General features: G+C 39.5%; 1 protein-coding gene and 1 long non-coding RNA gene across 3 annotated transcripts in view; one reads left to right on the top strand and one right to left on the bottom strand.

Annotated features, from left to right (window-relative positions):
- plxnb2a (plexin b2a) overlaps positions 1-23,773 on the top strand; it is a 186,851-nt gene that overhangs the window by 32,991 nt on the left and 130,087 nt on the right. The gene's annotated exons all lie outside the window — the stretch shown is intronic.
- On the bottom strand, positions 9,292-16,570 carry LOC112154135. The gene is made up of 3 exons (XR_002920604.2): positions 16,244-16,570; positions 12,532-12,599; positions 9,292-9,442 (listed from the first exon to the last, which is right to left on the bottom strand). It is a non-coding gene; the product is annotated as an uncharacterized LOC112154135 (long non-coding RNA).

Raw genomic sequence — 23,773 nt, 5'->3', positions numbered from 1 at the left:
ACACAAACACAACTCCACAGACCCACAGAAGTTATTCCATGACCTCCGTGCTTTGATGAAGAGTTGGGTTTTCTTCAGTGGGATTTTTCCCAAATCTCCCTAAAGGACACATTAGACCTGAAACCAACCACATGAAACATGTCTGAGGCTGTTAGTGGTAACGAATACTTCTCACCTCTTCCTCGGCCTCCTGCAGCACCGCTAATGCCATCATTTGGTGGAAGTGGTTGGAACGTTGTGTTTTGACTTAAAACATCAGCCTTCACGAAGCGAATGGTTCATATCACATGGTATGTTGTTTTAGACACGTTTACTGATGACAGCTTGATCCAATTTAAATCAGAGATTTTTTTGTAAACAAAGAAATGTACGTGATCACATTACATGGAGACACGCAGATATCAGGAAAAACGCTACCTCTGAAGTTTGTTGTAGATGGAGGAACTCGTATGAGAGCTTCTATGTACGCTTTGGTTACTGTAAAACTGTCATCTTTGGTTATTGGATGCTTTTTGATTTGTGAGGGGATTTCTTGGAATCAATCAGGGGTCACCTGGTCAATCGCGATTACAAACTGGTCAATCTCAATCATCAACTGGTTGATTGCGATTACAAACTGGTCAATCTCGATCATCAATTGGTCAATCGCGATTACAAACTGGTCAATCTCAATCATCAACTGGTTGATTGCGATCATTAACTGGTAAATCACGACCGTTGACTGGCCAATCACAACCGTCGACTGGCCGATTGCCTTCGTCTACTATCCGACCGCCACTGTGGACTGATTGCGAACGTCGACTGGTCGGTCGCCTTTGTCGACTGTCCGATCGCCACTGTGGACTGATTGCGAACGTCGACTGGTCGGTCGCCTTTGTCGACTGTCCGATCACCACTGTGGACTGATCGCGGACGTCGACTGGTCGATCGCCACCATCAACTGGCCCCAATCGCCATCGTCGACTGGTCGACCGTGATAATCGATAGCAATTGTTAAGTGGTAAATCACGACCGTCGACTGGCTGATCACAATAATAAACTGGTCGATCGCCATCGTCGACTGGCTGACCGCGATAATCAACTGGCCGACCGCGATAATCAACTGTCCGATCGCCACCATCGACTGGTCGATGGCCACCGTCGACTGGTCGATCGCCATTGTCAACTGGTCGATGGCCATCGTCGACCGCGATAATCAACTGGCCGGTTGCGACCATCGACTGGGCGATCACGACCTTCGGCTAGCCAATTGTGACCGTCAGCTGGTCGTGGTCATGGCCCATCAAAAATAAACAGAAGTTTAAAAAAAACAGTTCTGAAAAAAATGTCCATCAGCCAATCATTGTCCTTGCTGTGAAGTGCGCCAAACACCCTTTGATACATTCGTCACACGCAGCACATGTGTTTCTACCAAATCTGAGCACCACGTTCTACCAGCAGACGTGGTCGGTTGAAAAATCTTCTCTCATTTTGAAGCATATATCCTTCAACTGTACAAATAAAGCCTAAATGTGATTCGAAACTAATATTGAAGAGCCTTCAAAGTGGTCCGGCTGGTATGCATCTCGCTGCATCTGTGATTGGAGACCTTCATTTCACAGAGCGTGCTCATTCTCGTCTGTCTTTTTCATTTTCATTCCTTCACCTGCTTCTGCGTCTCGTCTTTTCCTTCCAGTTTCCTGTTTTCGTTCTGTCGCTGAGCCCCAGACTCCGACTCTCAAACGCAGCTCAGACAGAACGATCTGCTATGCCGGACAGAAAATTGGCGTGTATTGAAAATAAAATTGCAGGTGCAGACACCCATCCCACTCACTCTTCTGTCTGTAACTACACAACAGAGGAAAGGACGGCCAATACCTAGAGGATGAGCTAAGTCAGACCCCTATTTTGTATCCTCATAATCAGTGGCAGCGAAATGATTTGGAAGCACAAGTGGAAAAAGGATGACCTGAAATCTTTCACGGATCCAGAGACCATTTATGGCAAATGATAAATAATACTTTTCAACTAAAAGTGTCTCTAATTTTTTTCTAAACCCAACAAACTTGGAATAAAAATCATTATCAGTTTCTTTTAAGTTGGTGATCAAATCAGAAACTCCCATAAACAAGAATTTAAGTTTGTACATAATATACAATCAGATCGCCCCCTTTATCTATAAACTATTTCTTCATATTGTTGAGAACAAATGACAAACCTTTGCTTGTAAAAGAATGTTCTGAACGTTCTCTGTTCAGATCCGTCGTCGAGTTGAGCGAGAACCGAGCAGACGAGGACCTTTTCTCTCCATTGTTTGTTGTTAAATTGCTTCGAACGTTCCTCCTCAGGTGATATTAAAATGCTTCGGTTCACCGCCTCCAGAACTGTAATTTCCTCTGTAGCAAATTTGCCAATTTCTCCTTTCACTTCTCGACGCCCTGAACAAGAAAATCACCATTAACCTTGAGGAGTGACTCAGGCAAGTTTCCCATTAACCTCCGGAGTTTGTCTTCATTAGGACGCGCTGAAGGGCGCGGGGCTTATTCTGCTTCATTTGGAGAGCCCCTCCCACGAGGTAATTACCAACATTTGGGTATAATTGTAGCTGCGTATGATAGTCAAATAGTCAAAATATTGAAATTGAGGACAATTAATTGAGGAAATTGAGGTCCGTGACAGTCTCTTTTACTTCTTCCTAAAGTTATGATAATTATTAGTTCAGCATTCAAAACCTTAAAGTTCCACTTCTACAATATTTCAATTCAATTTTATTTAGATAGTCCAATATTACAAAAAGTTGTCTTATCGGGCTTCATACCGGTATTTGTACAAAAGCACAAATTCTGTCATAAAATATAAACATTATTAGCTGATTGCTTTACTAAACTAAACAGACTAAACTAAATTGGTTATCCTTGCAATTAGGGAAATTCCTAAAAAAAAAAACCAAAAAACCTCAGGGAAGTCCACATGGAGGAGGGATCCTCTCCCATGACGGACAGGCGATTTACCAGGACTATTAAAGAAGAATTAGCGGGTTAGCTGGTTCCATGATTACGACAAGCCAGAGGTGAGGTCCAAGGCCAAGAACAGGAACACAGACAATCCACCTGGAATCTGAAATCTCTAAAGAGGAACAACACATGAATTGCACTGCACCAAAGAAGCATAGATAGCTAAATAAAATAAATCATTTGTAACCATTGTAAAATCATTCTCAGCGAACTTTTAATTTTGATGGTGCAGTTTTCAGCCAAAATAAAACCTTTTTTTTTTTTTAAGACTTATTTTCTGCAGCACAGAGGAGCTCAGTAAATATTCACCTGCGGATTGGGAAGTTACCCTACCTTCAAATCTCATTATTCATTTGTTTACACACTCTCTCGCTAGCTTATAACGCCTCACAAGCCCAAGCTAACATTAGCGTAGCAAAAGAAACGACAAACACTATCAGAGCTATCCAGCTGTACAGTTTTGAACCAGGTTCCAGCTCAGACGAGGGAAATGAAGACGTTAATGAATCTATTTGTCCTCAAGTGGATGGATCAGAATTGTAGTGGAGAAGGAAGACTTTGGCCTTCCATGGCAGTGTTGTATCACAAACCTGAGCTTTTTCAAACATCTGGTTTTCATCTGCTCCCAATCCAACCCTATTAGAATAAAGAAATACTCAAAAATGATAGCTAAAGACGCTGAAGCTGATAGCTAGGTGTAATATTAGCTAAATGCCAATTAGCCTTAAAAAGAAAACTTGGGTTAGCCAAAACAGCTAGCATGTAGGTGAAATATTAGCTAAACTCCAAAACTGCCTAAAAAATCTTAGTAAATGCCAAAATAGTCCAAAAAGCTAGCAGAATGGCAATTTTTTAAAACCGAAACTTTTCAAGATAATTGTAAATAATAAAAATGCAGGAATATTATTCCATAATAAATCAATTTAAACCTTAAATAACTTTCAATATTTGCTCTCCATAATATTTTAATCTCCATCAGGCCATTAATAAGAATAAAATAAAATGATCTGGAGGGCCGGATAGAATTACCTGGAGTGCCACATCCGGCCCCTGGGCCTTGACTTTGACACGTGCTCTAAAGGGATTGATTCTTCCATAGACGCAGCAGAGAAACTGGCCATAATCACAGGTTCCTGCAGGTTCGTACAGTCCTCTGCTCTTTCTGCTTCTTCTCCATATCCGTTATTCCTGAATGAAGCGGAAACGTTCCCTCATAGAGTTGGGAGGGTTCGATTGCACTTTCAAAGTGTCTCCTTTCAATTTGCTTTTTGGAGAGCTAATGAAGCGTCTCTGCTCTCACTGACATGTTTGCATTTCTGAGGAGGAGCTGAAGCTGAAGGCCACAGACTGGTGGATGTCAAAGTCAGAGTGATTAAAGAACGGTGGAAACCGACTGAGAAGTAAATGTTTTCTGGATTCATTCTGAGGTCCTGGTTGGGTGAAAGTGATTGGTTGCAGCTCGAGGGTTTCACCTCTGTTGACATGCCGTCAGCAGTTTGCAGAGACTCATCCTGATGGAGAGGAAGATTAAAACCAAAGCCGGTCCAGAAACCTTTTCACACGTTTGAACTCTCATTCCTCCCTGCTCAGCGTTTTCTCAGAACCGACTGTGACGGATTCTATTGTGTTTCAGTTTTTACACGCGTCTCTTTGGGGTAAACGCCTTAGACTGAAGGTCTGCTTTATCCTCCCACAGACCCAAACAGCAGCTTGTTCTCATCTGAAATGCGGTTTCTGCACTGGTCTCTACTTATCTACTGACCTTCATTCGTCAAAAAAGAACTAGAGGTTATTCCCTCAGTCCCAAAGAGGTGCTCCTCTTATCTTTCCCCGATAGCTCCGCCGAACAGGGAAAAAAAAGCATTTAAATCTGCTGCTGTAGCTCTGCAGAAAATGACTCCAGAACCAGCCGAGTCTTAATGAGAGGATTCCAAGAACTTCCACCAAATTCTGAAGCTGTTTTTTTCTGTTAAACCTTTTTGTGTTTTTGCTCTTTTCTTGTGTCAAGTTCACTTCTTCTGAAGGTCACTTTCACCGGGAACTCCATACATACTGTACAGACAGTAACCAACGAATGGATTCAAAGGATTTTCTTCTAGTTTCTTACAGTGAAGCTTTCGCTTCAGTGTTTAGATTCTTTTGACTTCTGTAACTTTTCAACAGTTGATGCAATTAAAAGCAGTTTTGTACTGATGTGAAACATTTTACGTTGGTAATCAGCTTCAAATTGGTACAAAGCTGATACGAAAAGCCACTTTTCTTCAGCTCATGCTCTGTAGACACCGGGTATGTACTCACCGTTGGAAGAATCTTGGTGTGAAATGTTGAAACAATGTAAATCTGCATGTTACTCCTGGCTTTTTCCTTCACAGCTCCATTCTGATATATGAAACGTTTGGAGACTGATCCTTGTCAGGCACATTATTACTTCCGTATCTTAAAAAAACGCTTCTCAGATGTCTCTACCAAATCCTGATTGTTTGAGTTTACCTTTCAGTATGTGATTAATGGGTGTGAGTTTTCAATGTAGAAGCCAGAAACCTGTACTTATTCATGTTTACATTGACTTTTTATTGGAAACGGATGCTTGAAGTATTTGTTTTTATGCTTTTAACTTGTGAAGCACCTTGTGACTTTTGTCTGTGAAAGGTGCTATATAAATAAAACTTACTTACTTACTTGAACGTACGTTTCTGAACCTAGTGTGAACGTAACATCAGAATCAGCTGATTCACGTTGATTGTTTAATTGGTCGGGCAGTTATGGTCTATCAAAAAGAGTGTTATGTCGGTGTTAAAGGGTTAAGAGTTCATTTATGCTAATTACAGCGGGAATTGGCTTTCTGTTCTTCAGTTGAACACATTTTTATTCACTTTTCCCATCAGAAGTATTTGCATTCTGGAAATATCACTGTGTAAGCGTTTGACAATTTATATTTTGTGTTATTAAAAGCATTTTCTTTTGTTGGCCGTTGGGTGGGTCCATGAATGGCTTCATTCAAAATTGTGATTCTTTCTTTTCTTGTTTTTTCCGTCCACCCATCTGGACGTTTTTTTCAAAATCTTACTCGGGTGGGTGGAGCATCTCCATTGAATGTGCCTCGCCCACTTCCTAATTTGTTTTCAGCGTTGATAGTTCTCAGTTATTGTCTGGTCATGGTCAACTTCAGTCTTTTGGGTTTTTTTTTAATTAAGAGATTGTTTGTTGAGGTAAACCAAAACTTATAGAAGCATAAGATTTCCCAGCATTCCTTGCCCATTCCAGAAGAGTACGCTAGGCTGTGACGGTGAGGAACAGCCCTAAAGAATCTGTATGATTCCAACGTATTCTCAATCCCAATTCCTCATATTTGGACATAGGGTTAGGGCCCCCTCCATGTCACTTTTTGATGGTTTGGGTGTCCCCAACTTATTAAATTTTGCAATGCTGGCTGTTCCTTTTAAATTTAGGGGCGCCAACCTCCGGGCTGTGAACCGGTACCTGTCTGTGGCCCGCTTGGTACTGGGCCATGGACAGGAAAAAAATACAGCACTAATCAGGGATCCCTAATGCGTACCAGTACTAGTATCCTAACTTGGTACCACGTTCCGAGGGTTTGGGACCCGTGATTTAATGGAAAAACGTCAAAAAGAGGCGAGTTGGGGGACACCCAAATTGTCAAAAAGTGACACGGATGGATCCAGAAATATACGTTCAGTTGGGAATGAGAATGTGTAGAAGATTCATTTATTGTGCCTTCAGTCCCTGAATCTACTTCTCAGCCGAGGTTGCAGACTTCGATTGCCTGAACTTCAGTCCATCTTATCGGCCTCATTCTTACTCTTCAGTCTTAGCCAAAGCAACGGCGTCCTTGGCTTTTTCTTTTGACTAATAGTCCCAGAGTTTTTGTCAAATCTCTAACTTACTTTCTGAGAAGATTTCTGGAAACCTACAGCATCAGAAGAGAAGCGGTGTCTCTGGAAGAGGCTGTAAAGTTCTTAGATGACTGTGATCTCCGGACCCCTGAGAACAGGAGCTTAAGTGGCTTTGAGGAGTTTTGACAGTGATTGATCCCAGCAGACCACACTGCACGTCCTTATCACATCCGTCTCCAAGACGTCAGCTCAGAAGAAGTGCTTCTGTGATCCCACTCAGCAGACAGGAGAGGAAGTCGTCGTTGTTTAAGAACCAATGTTTGTGTGAAGAAAGAGACGCTTCCTGTCAAACATGATTCATTGAATTAGCTGCATAAAGCTCCAGAGCATTCGGTGTTAAGCTGTGAAGCAATGGGTGACTGCCTGGCTTAATTGGTATTGTATTTTTTTCTCACAATGCAGCTGTCTTTCTAGTGTCTCCACTGGCCTTTTAGTCTAATTGTTTTAAAAACGGCAAAGACTCAAAAGTTCAGGAGTTTTTCACCTTTACTGAGAAACTGCTTATTTTAGTGATTTCTGTTCTTGGAATTGGCTGACGGTGTGGTCAAACCAAATAAACAAGCTGAAGAATCTGGAATTTATTACATAATTTAGGAAGTTTGACTCATGTGACAAAAGTCAATGTCAGAGTCTGAAACCCTTAATCTAAAGTAAGATTATCATTAGTTTGTTTTTGAGTTGATAACTTTGGTGTTTTGCCAATATTTCAGCTACATGCTGGCTAGTTTGGCTAATTCTGTATATTTTTTTTTTTAGGCTAATTTGGCATTTTGCTAATATTTCAGCTACATGCTAGCTATTTTGGCTAATTTAGGATTTTTTTTTCATTTTAGGCTAATTTGGAGTTAAGCTAATATTTCAGATGCATGCTAGCTATTTTGGCTAATTTAGGATTTTTTTTCAATTTTTCAGGCTAATTAGGAGTTAAGCTAATATTTCCGCCGCATGCTAGCTATTTTAGCTAATTTAGGATTTTCTCAGTTTTTTTAGGCTGATTTGTTATTTAACTAATATATTAGCTGACTATCAGCTTCAGTGATTTCAGCTATCAGCACTAGCTTCTTCAGCGGCCAAATTCAGCTTACAGCGTTCATACTAGCATTATCACAGGTAATGCTATATTTCTAGTTTTTAGTTTAAAGCTAATGATGGTTAAGATGTGTGCTTTACAGCCAGTTTGCGAATGACCCAATTAGTCAACTAATAGGAAAAAAAATCTGTGATTAGTTGACTATAAAATTAATTGTTTTTGGCAGCACTTTTCAATAGTAAAGACCCCAGAATTATTAGACGAAGGAAATAATCACATTTCCAACCTGGATTAAAAGCTTTTCCTCTTTCATCGTTATCTGGGCGTCTTCTTTTAGCTAAAAGAAATGTAACAACTTTGATGACATCCGATTTATTTACATCATTTCTTGTATGAAGTAGGCTTTAATAAGTAATATTTTAAAAATTTAAATTATATAAGGTGTCTCAACATGGAAAGGATGCACATATTTAAACTTAACACAGAATAAGTTGTGTTTCTTGAAGTGTTAAAGTGAAACTCTGACCAACTCAGAGCGAAGCTCCATTTGCTTCTATCTCCAACATTTGATCATAGTTTGTATTGGTCTAACACCTCGAGCTTAAATGTTCTCTGCAGGTCCTGTCTGTGTAAAAGTTGTTGAGTTTACAAAGTTTCCCTGAAGACCAGCACATTATATTTCATTTTTTTCTCCAAACAGCTCAGAATGGGGAGAGTTGGAAGCCAAAAACCTTATCTCAGAGACAGAGTAATGGTCGAGTCTCTGATATTGATCCTCAGTCCCATCAAGCTCAGCAGATATATTGTGGTCATTTCTCTGCTCTGGGGCAAAGCAGAAATCTTTGTTATTGCCCCCTTAAAATATAGATGACGGGCATTAATGAAATATGACCCGCCCCTGTCTCCCGGTCTGTAAATTGCTCAGTCGTAAAATTAACATTCTGCACAAAGCTGAGCTTTGGGCAGATTCCCTCCGAGTTTCTGATGGAAAAAACAAGAAATTGAAAGCCAGTTTTTGCTCTTTTTAAAGCTTTTTAATTCCCTCATGAGCCAAAGCGATGTTCAGGAAAAACCTACGGCACGGGCTGACAGGTAGCAGTCTGAAGACTTATACTCGGATATTAATATTTGGCCCCCCAGAGGCAGATTCATAATTGGCTCTGAGTAAACTCACACCTTTCTGCAGCCTTTTATCAGGACTCCCAGGAGATCAAAAAGAGCTTTTTAATATTAAAGAAATCAGCTCAGAGGAGTGACTGACAGCCTGATAGATGGATTATAGCTGGAATGCTCTGCTCGTGCGACTTCCAGCAGCCTAATGAGTTCTTGATTGGCCGGAGGAAAGATGAGGTCGTACAGATGGAGAGGATTTAATAAGACCACCAGCAGAGGAACAAGGGGAGAAGAAGAGCTGGCGGATAGATCTTTGTTTCACCTCCTGAACCTCATTATGGAAATGTGCCGACTCACTGATTGCTTGGATGCATATGCATTCGTCCCGGCATCTGGGGAAACAGACGAGCAGTCATTCTCTGAGTTCTTTTAAATGGAGGGATTTTAGAGTTTTGTGGAAGTATAAATCAGTCACAAACAAACGGAGAAACAACACTTTAGACAAGCATAAGCTGCAGTTTATAGATGAAGACTCCCGCAGGTATGAAGTCGTTCTTAAAACTGGATTAGTTTATTTCACCAGCGGCTAGTATTACTAAGCGGAGCTTAGCCAGACGTGGACAAACTTCTGGCTGGTTCTGGACTCTTATGTTGGGTAGTTTTCATCATGTGATGCTAATTCCAATACGCTGTTCTCCAGTCATTAAATACGTTTGATTTATTTCTTGTTTTATTTACAGCAGCTCGTTTCCTCTGTATTCAAATGTGAAAACGTATCATGAACTTTTGTTTAAATCAAACGAGGGCTACCACAAACAATTATTTTAATATTCGGCTCATCAGATCATACATAAACTGAATGTAAAACACACATCTTAATTAGATTTTAAAGTGTTTAGGCTATATACTAACAATCAGTATCTTTCCTACATTGTTTCTGGCATTGAAACAAATAAGGTTATTAAGGTTAATAAGGTTACTATTCTACACAAAAGATAACGTTTTTATTTTTTTATGTTTCCCACTTTTAGTCTCTGTTGGTGTGTTATTGTACCTGAGTCTTCCTATGACTTCCTGTGACATCACCACTGAACCAAATTAGCACTACTGCGCATGTGTGTCGAAGACGATTGCAGACGTGGGATTAGAAAGCTCGTACCGTAGCTTTGAGATAAAACACAAAACAACTTATCGACCATTGAATTAGTCGCGGACTGTTTTAATCATGGCAGCCCAGATCAAACCCTAACGTAGTCGAACAAACTGGTCTGGTTTGACTTGCAAGTGAACTCTGGTCTGGTAAACTTAAACGTAATTTTTTGGTAACCCTTCAACGTTTTCATCATCAGAACCCAGTGGAGTCACAGACGTTGTAAAACGCTCATATTGATCACTTTGTGGAGAAAAAGTACTGAGCATCGTGTCCAAACTGCATTTAAAACCAAGGGCACTAGAGTCTCGCACTATATAGTTTTTAGCGATTAGGGACGGAATTCAAAAGAAGCAATAGTAATTCCAAGAATATCAACACTGGAGCTAAAGCTTCAATGTTAAAGGCTTGAAGCGTCTTTTGTTTTTTCTATGTAGTTTGTTTACTACCAATAAACTTGCCTTGCCTAGGACCATTTGTTGGAACTGCTGGATGTTTCTCAGGTGGTTTGGAGTGGAAATCATCAGAATTCTCAGATCGTTCCAACCGAGTCACAAGACTGAAATATTGTTGTCAGCAGAGAAACTGACTTTTAGAAAATGCAAAACGTTGAGATAAAGCTAGTCTTTAAACTAGTGGTTTGAGCTCGTGTAACGTCTGATGAGGAAAACGTTGGCCTTGAATTATGGCACCATTATTGTTTCCCAGAATGCATTGTGTGAGGAATCTGTCCCATGTCTCAAAGTATAGCGATAAATCAATGGCCTGTCTCACTCGCGGTATGTGAGACGCTCCTTGTGGATTACAACACAACAATTTGTCTTTTTTATTGCGAGAACTGTTTTGATTTGATGATATTAGACCTGTTTTTTTATTTACTTAGAAAATTAATCCAGAAATTTTGACTTGACATAAACATTTATTTTTTCTAATTTTATTTCACTTTATTCTGAAAGCGCTGATGTTCTTTTACTCTAAAATAGGGTTTAATTAGCTCAAAAACGAAAGTTTATCAGTGAAAAAGTCAACATTATAAAGAGATTTTACTTTAAATATATATAAAAAAAGACTAGTAGCTGCATCTTTGGAAACATTTCCTTGACTCTTCTTTCCTTGTAATAAATTTGAGTTTTTTTTCTGGTTGATCTTTATTCAGCATTGGGAGTTTGAGCCTCGCGACTCCTTCGTCTCCCACATTAGTCAGTTTAGTGAAGGTGTGCTCCTGTGCAGACGGCTGGCAGCTCTCCGTGGAGTTCCTCTGAAAGAATGACGGTAATTGATGTTTTTATGACGGAATGGTTAAGGAGCCGGAGCACACTGATGACCATCGCTAATCTTTATTGGATGCTGTAAACTTGCTGCCATCACTTATTTAGTTGTTGGTAAATAATACATTTATTTTGTCATGTTTTGTTTTATTTAAGCTTTAAAAATTGATCTCCTGCTGCTGCTTCTTGTTTGACTTTGCAGACGTTTTTAAAGTTGCTCCGTGGTTTCCCATGACGGTTTCATCAGTTTTTTGTTATCCGGAGTCTCTTTTCTTCAGTAACGGTTCTGCTCGGGGACCGACTCGGGGAATCCCGCCGCTCCCTGCACAGATGTTAGGAACGGCGTTTTGTGTCACTGCAGGAACTTTCTGACCTCATTCTTGTCGCCATTTCAGTTAGAGAAAAGCTCAGGTTCATCGCATCTGATCGTCACAACGTGTTTCATCTTATGCTCAAGTGCCAAACGTCTTGAGCTTCAGCTGCGTCGTCTCTGGATTTATGCTTTCATGGATGAAAGAGTAAAGGTGCTGCGATTAGTCGACTGATCGACTATTTTAATTGTCGACTAATCGACAATTAAAATAGTCGATGGCTAAATAAAATTAGTCGATTACTCGTTATATGGAGCCATAGTGTAGTAAAGTTGAAAGTTATAATATCATTCTACTAGCCTTTTGGACTATTTTGGCTATTTTGGAGATTAGCTAATATTTCAGCTACATACTAGCTATTTTGACTAATTTAAGCTATTTTGAGTTTTTAGGCTGATTTTGCGTTTAGCCAATATTTCCAATACATGCTAGCTATTTTAACTAATTTAGGCTTTTTTGTTTGTTTTTTAGGCTATTTTATTTTACCAAATTTTAACAAATTTTACCAAATTATCTATGTAATTTGGCTAACTTAGTTTTTTTGTTGTCCCAGATCCAATATGGTGTAACATATAGTTTTGTTTTTGATCGAGATCTGTGGCAACCCAATATTTTAGGTATCTGTATTTTTTACTTTCCTGCTGTAAATGGGAAAAGGGGAATTACAAAAACACATTTTTATATTTACTCACCTGCCAATCAAATCAAGGCGCCTCCATCAATCCACAAGTTTGACCTTTTTCAAAACCAAAATAAGGGGCTGAAGAAAAATTGACAAGAAGAAAAACTGGTTAAAAACTGGAAAAAAGCACAAAAGTTTAAGATTTTGGGAGAACCTTTGAAACCAGCACCTGGTGGTCATTTGAGAAACTGCAACATTTGGTTTTATCGTTGACTTGATGTAAAAGCTGTCAACTTTACTCCTTCTGCAACCATCTAAATACTCTTACTTCCATATTTTTGTAGATTTCCTGTCTGCTCGATTTACTCAAACAGCTTCTAGATTAATAGATAATAGGGCTGGGAATCACTGGGTACCTCACGATACGATACGATACGCGATACATGGCTCACGATATCGATAATATCGCGATACTGCGATAATTGGTAAAAATCCTCTCTAATAACTACCATTATATAGAACATGTTTTTGGGGGGAAATATATCCCCATTTATCTTTTTTACCTTAAACACAATCATACTAAACAACTTTTCTTATTTTGTGCAACAAATTATAGACACTTTTGTGCAAAATTGCTGAAATCAGTAAAACTATGTCTTTAACAAACATTGACAACAACTGAATTGGAATTATCTGTCAGATTCAATGTTAACAATAGTTAACATGATCAGCAGTGACACTACTTAGTGCAGAATTGTTGTAAACAGAACAAATATTAAATAAGTCAAGTAGTGACAGCTATCTACCTCCAAAAGAACGTCACACCAAAGGATGATGAATATAATGTTTTACAGCCTCTCTCAAAATTGACCTAATTTTTTGTGCACTTTTCTCTCACTTGAAAAGGGCTGAGCATCCAAAAATAAAGGCTGATTTACTCAGACTGTTACTTGAGATTATTTTTCCAATTTTTATCATTTTTCCATTTGGTCAGTCAGCAGTCAATAGGTAAAATCCTTAAAACACACATAATAATGGCAATAAATATAATTTTAAGTGCTTCAATTAATTAGCATTCTCCCTAATTTTACAGTGAATTCATGTACTTTAGTTTAATTACATTTAAATTTAAGTTCATACATCAAATCCTGCTTTTTTATTTGAGAATTACTTTAAAATTAACATTAGCAACAAGTAATTACATTGTTTGAAAACGTCACATTATAAATTTATCAAAGTTACACCGTACACCAGCAGGTTAAACATCGAAGTGCATGAAAGCGAAAATTCCGACGCTCCTTGAAGCGTACACAGACAACTGCGAAGCACGCGCTCAGTTCCCACAGCAAACAGGAAGCAAGTGATCGCTGACATTCTAGCGCTCAGACAAAGTCACTTCTTACCGGGCGGATCTCCTACAGATGGAGGATAAATGCTGACAGGTAGGCATGCTTCACACACGCGCTACAGAGCCTGTATCTCACCGGTGCTTCTCCCGAATGAGCGCGTGCATCGCTATTAAAAGTCCGACGCAGCGTGCGCCCATAGTTCCGGCGCGTGACTCAGACGCTCAGCGCTACAGCCTCTTTAAATGAAAATATAATATCGATACTTGGTGAGAACCCATCGAGAATCGATCGCAGGACTAAATATCGCGATATATCGCAATATCAATATTTTGGCACACCCCTAATAGATAATATAGTTATCCCAAAGAAGCGACAAAATTCATCTGCTGCTCTCACGTGGAATTAAAAACCTATCAATTAAAGCCAACATTGACTGATTAAATCGTTTTAATGACTGGTGATTTTAGAACTAAAGTTGTCAATGAATCTAATTTCTTCTATTTTTTTTTAAAGCAAAAGCAACTTATTAGTTAAAGTTCTGCCTTTTCTAAGTTTAAATCTCTAGTTATGTAAAAAAAATATATTTTATTACCAAGAAAAAAATGACAAAAACATGTTTAATCACATTTTTCTGTCTTTGTTGATCAAACGTGACGCATACATGATCATGTAAAACTGATACTGGGTCTGTTTGCACAAAATAACTTATAATTCAAATAAATCTAAGTCATCATCAGCAGCATTCTTTCTCTCCGTTCGTCTTTATGTTCCACCTCTTCGAACAGAAACTCTCGAGCGCTGCAGAAAATCAATGCCTCCTGCTGAAAGTTCTCCGCTGTGGTAATCACATTTGTTTATGGCTTGTTCGCTCCTCTTTGTCTTCATGCGAACTCGAGCCTCACGCCTGACCAGCACATCAAGTGCGAAGGTCTGGATCGGGTTTCCCGACCATCAGTAATCCCCTTGAAGTCCTCGTCTGCTCCAACATTGTTGGGCTCCTGGAGGCGGAAACGCGGAAAAGACGAACAATTCCTCTTTGATTTATCTTGTAAACATCAGAAAAGGTTTTGAAGATTTGATTTCAAGATTAGTTTTGTTTGGATTAAACATATTTATAAGGGGAATTTGAGAAGAGCAGCTTCTTTACTGGTGTTTATTCAGATCAGATGATGCCATACAAAGAGAGGATACTAAAAGAAATCTAAATAAAAATATTTTAAATAAGATTAACAGTTTATGTTCTATTTATTCATAAACAGATTTTTCTAGTTCTAATAAAAAACTGACTCAACAGGCGAGGAGGCGGATCTGCAATGATGGTTTAATTGAAATGACTACAAATAAACCAAATTAATTTCATTTAAGTGTAAAAACCTCAGATTTACAAACAAAATAATCTCAAGAAGCTTTGATTAAAAAAACAAATGAATAGATCTAAAATCCTATTATGAGAACAGAAATAGATTATGAATATTTATGGGAAAAACAAACATAAGAATAAAAAGATCTGAACGTTTGTGTAAACAGAATGAAATAAATCAATGTCATTTGGCCACAGCGGTCATGACATGTTCATGTGAGGACGCCATGCGACACTTGGCTGCAGGTTTTTCACGCCATCATCCACAATCGCTTTAAGTCTGTCCTCAAAGATAAAGCCAGAGCCGGCCATGAAAAAAAATAACAAATGTTTACACCAGACCGGTTTGGTCCAAAGATTCCTCTAAAAGTGACGATTCCAATCCAACAAAGTTTGTCTTGAAGCACAAAAAAGACTTCAGTAATTATGACCATTCTCACTCCAATTCAGTTTAGATTATTCCATTAAAACCAATTATATTACTGTAGTATAATTACCTCCACAAGTGAGTAATAAATAAATGTTTTTTTAATTGTACTTTTTTTTGTTAAGCAAACAAAAGTAGTGAAGGAGAACTTTCTTTAAAAATAAAATTTAAGGGAAACTCCTCCATTTGAACCAGACTTTGATCAGGATGACTGTATCAGAGAACTGGACCGAGTGAGTGTGACATCACCCATAGAAACTAGGTGTGTTTGATATGACCAAGGCGGATGCAGCGCGGTGCATGCTGGTCAGTTTTTTGCTCCGTCACATACACACCGACAAAGTATCACGAGAAAGAGGCGGGTTCAAGGCGCCTACATAAGCCAGCGCCGCCAGAAAATAGGTACTGTAATGTGTGTTATGTTGCCTTTAAAAGTTCATTTTTATTTCAATTTTAATTATTTCTCAGGACAATAGACATTAAATGAACCCAGCCTCTATTTTTCATCTGTTGTTCAGATGGATATTAAAAAGGATTATAAAAACATAACAGTAAAGTTAATAATAAGGAGGAGAGGAATATCAAAATTCAACAGAATGTTAAAGACAACCCCGACTTCCTGTTCACGTTCAGTCCCGCTGTTCACCTTTATCTTGGGCGCCTTTCCCCGCCCCCGTCTGCAGCCGCCTGGTCTCTCCAACGATCCAGGCGAGGCGTTAGTCATCTCAAACACACCAACTGTTTACTTCTGGCTCCAACATAAGGACATCAGTTCAGTTGACACCGCCATGAAAACTGTGATTGATCCGAGTCCGTCTGTGTAATCGTTTCTATGACAACCCCGCTGGCCAGTCAGGAGTGAGCTTGTTGGGAGTCCACACCCCGTACCGCTTTCAAGTGGGCTACACAAAGGCTGTCCTAATCCCCGCCCCCTAACTACTGAAAAAAACTATCTAGTGCGCTGGATTTTAAAGGTAATTCGTAGACGATCTTCACCACTTTTCTTTTGTTTTTCTAAACACTGGATATGACGTCACTGATTTCACAAAGTGAAAATTGAATAAATACAAACATTTTAAGACATTTATTTATGACTCCACTGTGTTCTGATGGTGAAAATGTGGATTGTTTATTCAAATTTTACATTTAAACACATTTTTTTGTTTGATATTGTTGCTATCCACACAGCAACCCCGTCCTGGACAAAGAAGGTACCTTAATGTTGTGTTTACACCAAAAATGATTACATTTGCTTCTCTAGATCTGTCCAAAACTGTGTCTATAAACCTGCCACTCCTGTCCCATGTGGAAGGAGCTACTGTCAAAAGTTTTTAGTCTCATCGTCAAATGGAGCCATTGACTTTATGTCCTCCATCGTTAGAATAAAGTCCCATTAGTTGTTGAAATTTATTCTCCGCATTTGACCCATCCCATGGGGGAGCGGTGAGCTGCAGACACAGCTGCACTCAGGACCCATTTGGTGGCTTAACGCCGCTGAGTGTCCCATTTTTAGAGTCTTTGGATTGACTGGGCTGGGACTTGAACTCACGACAGTCCAATCTGAGGGCGGACACTCTAACACAAGGTCACCGAGCTGGCAGTAATACCACAAGAACATGTCGAAAACACCAAAACACAACTTTTAAGGCGTGAATTCCACATTTTCAGTTGATCAAACTGTTCTTCCTGTTTGTTGATGTATATTTGGCCGTTTGAGTGGGTGGTTTCATCTCAGCCTAAAGCTGAGCCTGTTCTATCCTGCTGGTGTGCCGGATCTTCCACTGTTCTGTGTAGAATTAAAACTGGCTCCAATAATCTTTGCCTGCTTTGCCTCTGGTGCCGGTTAGAAAAACCATGAAAGAAAAATCAGTTTTGTCTGCTGGAGAAAGACTCTTTCGCTCGTTGACATCGACATCCATCTCCAGCCGAACAGAACCGCTCAGAAGTGGGTTTAGCCGAGCTGAACACCAGATTAGAAGAGGCCCACGCTGCGAACGGGGGTCCCGAAACTGGCTGCTGGGAACAGAAGGAGCACAGGCATTGTTCCAAAGGGACCTTGTTTGCATAAATGTTTTGTATGTATAAATTGAAAATATGTAAAGCTATATTCCGCCTATTTATGGACACAGAGGGATTATCTTTTTGACATAAACCAGCGGAGAGCTTTTTTGGTTTATTAAACTCCAGAAAAACACACAAAGCGTTTCTGTCCATTGTGCAGTGCCAGACATTTCTATATTCATATATCTGCTGCAAAGCGCTGCGTGAAGAGATTACCAAAGCAGAAAACGGAGGTGAGGGTTGCTGGGAAAAGCGGTTTGCAGTGTTTTTATGGGGATGAACCGGTGGATGAACTTCACCCTGGATCCGGACGGCTTCTTTTTACAAAAAAAAATGTTCCCAGTGGTGTTTTAATTATGATTATGACGTTTTTAACCAGAATCCCACAACCTAAAGTAAGTAAAGTTGAATGTTATAATGGCATTCTGTTAGCTTTTTAGAATATTTTGGCATTTATTAAGATTTTTTTAGGCTAATTTGGAGTTAAGCTAATATTTCAGCTACATGGTAGCTATTTTGGCTAATTTAGGCTTTTTTGTTGTTTTTTTTTCTTAGGATATTTTCCAGTTTAGCTAACATTTTAGCTATATGCTCGTTATTTTGGCTATTTCAGGCTTTTTTTGGTTTGTTTTTTAAGCTATTTTGGAGTTTAGCTAGTAATTCAGCTCCATGCTAGCTGTTTTTAAATAATTTAAGGTTTTTCAGTTCTTTAGGTTATTTTGAAGTTAAGCTAATAGTTCTGTTACATGCTAGCTGTTTTGTCTAATTTAGACTTTTTAGTTTTTAGGCTATTTTGGAGTTTAGCCAATATTTTAGCAACATGCTATGTTTGGGTAATTTAGGCTTTTTCAGTTTTTAGGGCCGTTTTGAAGTTGAGCTAATATTTCAGCTACATGCTAACTATTTTGGCTAATTTAGGCTTTTTTTTAGGATATTTTGCAGTTTAGCTAGTAATTCAGCTACATGCTAGCTGTTTTTAGATAATTTAGGCTTTTTCAGTTTTTAGGGCTGTTTTGAAGTTAAGCTAATATTTCAGCTACATGCTAGCTTATTTGGCAAATTTAGCCTTTTTTGTTTTTAGGGTATTTTGGAGTTTAGCTAATATTTTAGATTCATGCTAGATTTTTTTTCTAACTTGGGCTTTTTCAGTTTTTCAATGCTAATTTTAGTTGGCTATCAGCTTCAGGATTTTAACTATTAATTTCAGCATCTTAAGCAAAAACAAAATGATTTCTTATTTCATTTGTTGTCTTTCATAAGAAAAATGCCACACAGACATGTTCAAAACTCAAACAGGATTTTCATCAGAGGGGGACGCTAAGGTTTTTTCATTTTTATGTCACATACATTTATTATTCGCTTGTTTTTGTAAAAACTGGAACCAGCTTCTCTTTATAAACTGGTATTGATTGTAAATCGAGGCATCGTGTTTGTGGTTCTGCGTTTGCTAGCAGGTGGAGGCGCTTCAAAGGCGGGTCATAAAAACCTGTGGATCCTAATCGGATGCTGCTCAGACTCCACACTGTAATTACAACAAATTCCTGTCTGTGCGCTGCAACAAAGACGCACATGTGCGTCTGCCGGTGGGTGGAGGGTGGCGGTTGTGTGCGTCTCTTCGGGGACGGTGGGGTGTGCGCTTCTTGACCGCCGCTGTGTGTGCGATGTTTGCACAGATGTTTGAGTGGGAGTGCTGTGTGTGCTCGCAGCTTATCTCCACGCTCTTCTCACCGAGTTCCTTTGGTCTCAATTGGATGTGGAAGGAAATCCCATGTCTGTGAGGCTTCCACTGCAGGCACAGACCTGCGTGTGCAGCTTTTGTGTGTGAAGCTGTTCTCATGCCACAGTGGATTAACCATACGGTTTGAACGCCATCGCGAAGGTGAGCCTCAGTGAGGATGAAAGGGACAGAGAGACTCTGAAACCCAACAGTCAGTTTTGCAAGCTGCACTTGTTTACCAACTGTTGCTCTGTGCACAACAATGACTTTGTTTACCCAAAAGGCGTTTTTACACTCCAAGCCTGATGGAACATTTGTAGAAATGTTCAATAACATCAGTAACTGCAGATAAAAGCGGAAGGATGTAATTATTGGCTGAACGAAGCGTTTCTGCAGCTGATGGAGTTCTGCTTTGATGCGACCCTGAATGCATCAAAGCAGCTGCAGCAAACGCCAACAATGGCGGCCGTGTTGTGAGTTTTAAGTCTTGGTCACAACTGCCCAGAAGGGTGGATACAGGCTGTATGCGGGGGGGAAGATGGTCAAACCTGCAGGTGACCCTCACAAATATATCAAGGTCGTAGACCATTTTAAGGAACCTACATAGAGTAAATGTTCATGCACGTTGGTTTTTTACGGCCATGATGCAGGTTAATGAGTCGTAGTGAACACCTGTACAACACACAAGTGATGGTGAAGTCTGTGAGACAGATAGCTTCTTACATGTCAGAAATGAGGAGTTCAGACAGAGTTTTGAGGACGTTCCAGAACCATTCACGTGTCACGTGCATGCCCAATTGTGCACATTTACATGGGGTTAGTCGGAAGCCAGTACTTGGGTCTCACCTAACGACTAGACTGCAACGTAAGGACGGCATCACTCGTATGTCCAACACATTCTCATCCCCAAGTCGTCACAGATTGACGTTTAGTTAATGACCTCAACTCTGACGCGGGGTTAAAGCGTGACCCCGCCTCATCTTTTGACGTGTTGGGTGTCCAGACAGATGGCTACACAGCAGCTGCTAACTGCTACATGCTAACGCCGTGATTTAACTCCTTAGGACCCGAGCTGTCCTTTGATATGCCTGTTTGATTTATCTGACAGAGAAATAACAGTTAAAAAAAATTAACTACTGTGGTAATAAAACTGAAAACGTGATTTCTTAAGAACTTAAAAAAGATGCACATAACCTTAAAAATAACTAAATAAATAAAACTAATAATGATATCAGCTATTCATGAACACTCATCAAATGTTATGCTAAAACAAAGTCATAATTTATTTTTAAGAATTTTAAATGAGGACAGGAATCACATTTGGTCAAAAATGTTCAATAGCTCTAAATTTGTTAAAGCTAAAGTCACTAAACTTTATCACATGACTAATTATCACTTATATAACAAGAAAATTGTATTTTTTTCCTAGTTTATATTTGCTGTATTTTTACTTGTTTATTAAAACTACTTCATAGATGTGTTTTATTTAAGTTTTTAATGATAAAAGAAGGTTATTAAAATATAAATGAGGGACAACACTAATCTGTTTGTTTAATTTATTCATGTTTTAAATGTCTTATAAAAGTCAGATCGGGACTCTGTATCGGCAGATACACAAAATCAAATGACTCGGAATCCGATCGGGCCCAAAAAAACCTGATCGGGACATCCCTAGTTACTAATTGCATGACAATGGTATGTTCTATTTTCTATTTTAATAATGAATAATAAACTAAAATGCAAAGGAACACCTTTGATTTTGCTTGTGTTTGGTTACCTCGAGTGCAGACGGTAGAGGAGAGGACCAAAAACATTCACCAAAAGAAGAGCTAACAGACGTGGCTAATTAGATACAAGCATTTATGCTAACCCTCTAACTTTAACTCCCCAAAGAGGAGAAAATGCTGGCAACTAGCGAGGGTTAATTTCAGACCTTTCAAAATAAGTCTGTAGCAAAAGACTTATTTTTTATAATACAAACGTAAATCGCAATTAATATTATTGTTTTATAGCTTTACCTGCTTTTTGGAAAATTGAAACACATGTTGGTGATGTTAAAAATCAATAACTCGTTCAAAAACATTTTTTATAAAAATGTTTCCTAAGCTTTTACCAAAGGAAACGGGGAACCCTCACCTGAGCGTCTGACAGGTGGACCTTCTCCATGTATGTAGACTTTGTGCTTCAGTGCAGAGGGAGTCTCATCATCTTCCATCCCTCACATACGGCTGTGAACCGATAAGATCCCGGTTACGAGCTGCGGAAATGAGTTTCTCTTGCAGGGGTAGCAGTGGTATTGCTCGGAGAGAGAAAACGAAGTTTCCGTCAGCCGCTAATCCTCCACATCATCTGTGGAGATGATTCGGTAATCTGGACAGAACCTCACCTGGCCGTTTTCTCTGATTAGAGGTTGTAGGTTTGTCCAGCAGAGGGGAGGCAGATCTTAGACACTCTGGAGACTTGATGCCGTCTGGCTGGTCCCATCGTCCTTCTGATAGTATTAGAAGTGGGGCCTAAAGAGAAGGAATTCTGGGAACATAGATAAACATTGGATGATGGAACAAACCTAACCGCTCATCGTGCATGGAGAGTAATGCAGAAAAGTCTTAAGTGCAATCTGTTGGTCACTTACTAACTTAATCCTAAAAAGATTAGAAGTTTAAACTGATCATTTTCTAATCTATTGATCAGTAGTTTTATGATTATGATGATGCAGTTTTAGCCAAAATAAAACAAAAACTGTGATGTAGTTTCTGCAGAGCAGCAGGATTTAATTAGAAATCTATCTCTTAGTGGTGGGTGGGAACATTGGTGCAGAGCAACCCTGCCCCCACTTCCCATCATCCACCCATTTACAAGCTCTGTCTAGCTTACAGCCCCTCACACCCCCAACTCAAGCTAAATATTAGCTAAATGACAAATTAGCCTACAAAACTGAAAAAAGCCAAAATTAGCCAAAACGGCTAACATGTAAATATTAGCCTAACTCCAAAACCGCATAAGAAACTTTTTAAAAAAAAACTAAATTACCCAAAACAGCATAAGAAACTTTTTTAAAAAGCCTAAATTACCAAAACAGCATAAGAAACTTTTTTAAAAAGCCTAAATTACCCAAAAATAGCAAGCATGTAACTGAAATATTAGCTGAACTCCAAAATAGTCTAAAAAATCTTAGTAAATGCCAAAATAGTCCAAAAAGCTAGCATGATGCCAATGTTTTAACATTTTAAAACCAAAACTTTTTAGCATAATCATGAATAATAAAACATCAGTAATATTATTCTAGTATAAATCAACTTAAACCTTAAATAACTTTCAACATTTTACCCTCCATAAAAATATATTTTGTCAAAATTATAGAACTTAGCAATAAGCACAAGATAACATCGGGTCATTAATAACAATAAAATAAAATCATCTGGAGGGCCAGATCCGGCCCCTGGGCCATGACTTTGACACATTTAGTCTAAATGATGATGAGCATGTGATTAACTTTGTTCTGGAGGTGATGAAACCCGTCTGACCCGTCTCCTGGCGGCCCCGTTGGTCGCGGCGTGATGTGAGGTGGAACAGCAGTTCAGCTTACAGTGAGGTTTCCTGATGTTTCATCATTATTTGCACCCTGCGATGCTGCTCTAACTTCAGCAGCCGCTCTCCGCGCTTCCCGCTGTTCAATGAGGCGGCGGCGCCGTGTGAGTCGGTCAAAGCCGAGGCGACGCCCGAGCCTCTCTGCTCTATTAGCCGCTGTTCCTCAGATTAAAAAAAAAAAAAAAACAGCCGGGAAAACTGATTTACTGCTGCTCTCCTCGCTGCGTGCCAGTTTTGAGTTGATTTAGAGACTGAAAGTGTCATAAACTGTGGTGACAAACCCGCCAGCAAATACGCATCAACCTGCAAATGGCATCACGGTTCTCGCCGCTTGTTCTCCATCTGTCACCCCGCTGTGCTGTGTGTTCAACCTCTCGGTGCGTCCTCCTGGTTTCTTCCAGGGTTTGTTTCTTCTCTAGTTCACGTCTCTGTCAGTTGAGGAGAGGAGCAGGCTTTCCTCCTGCATTTATTGGATTTTCATCCACCATGAGGTTATTTATTTCTTTATTTCTTTTTCCAGAGTATGAGATACCAAGCATTGATTTGTTGACATCAAGTGTACAGGTCACACCTCTATATCATAGAAGTGAGGCGTGAACTTTAGAGGATATGCAATCAGATCTTTAGTGGTTGCAAAAGCCGTTCTTTGGTATTTGGAGGCAGTAAACATGAGATATGAGCGTAACGTTGACGAGAAATCGAAGAATAATCGTGTTTTCATTCATCTTCTTGGCCGCTTCTTCCCTTTCGGGGTCGCGGGGGTGCCGGAGCCTAACCCGGCTACTGATGGGCGAAGGCGGGGTACACCCT

Source organism: Oryzias melastigma, linkage group LG23 (genome assembly GCF_002922805.2).
Source record: "Oryzias melastigma strain HK-1 linkage group LG23, ASM292280v2, whole genome shotgun sequence".
In the NCBI taxonomy this organism is placed as follows: Eukaryota; Metazoa; Chordata; class Actinopteri; order Beloniformes; family Adrianichthyidae; genus Oryzias; species Oryzias melastigma.
The sequence above is the reverse complement of the archived record's forward strand: the minus strand, read 5'-3'. Positions and strand labels throughout refer to the sequence as shown.